Below are 526 nucleotides of genomic sequence, written 5' to 3' on the forward strand. Positions count from 1 at the left end.
GGAGCCATGATCAAGAATGATACATGGTTTGAGATTGAACTTCCAAAAGGAAAGAAGGCAGTGACAAGTCGGCTTCTCTTCACCATCAAGTACCTAGCTAATGGGAAACCAGAAAGGAAGAAGACAAGGCTGGTTGCTAGAGGATATACCCAAGTCTATGGAGAAGACTATTTAGACACCTTTGCACCAGTAGCTAAGCTCCACACCATAAGAATTTTGCTCTATTTGGCTGTGAACTTGGAATGGGATCTATGGCAGATGGATGTCAAGAATGTATTTTAACAAGGATAGCTTGAGGATGAGGTGTATATGAGACCACCACCTGGTATGGAAGACATGGTCAAGCCAGGAAATGTCCTAAGGCTGAAGAAAACAATCTATGGATTAAAACAGTCTCCAAGAGCCTGGTAACACAAGCTGAGTACAACCCTCAATGGAAAAGGGTTTGTAAAGTCAGAAGCTGATCACACACTCTTTACCCTCACAAGTAAGCAAGGAATTGTGGTGATTCTGATCTGATCTATGT

This window comes from Brassica oleracea, unplaced genomic scaffold (genome assembly GCF_000695525.1).
Source record: "Brassica oleracea var. oleracea cultivar TO1000 unplaced genomic scaffold, BOL UnpScaffold00870, whole genome shotgun sequence".
Lineage (NCBI taxonomy): Eukaryota > Viridiplantae > Streptophyta > Magnoliopsida > Brassicales > Brassicaceae > Brassica > Brassica oleracea.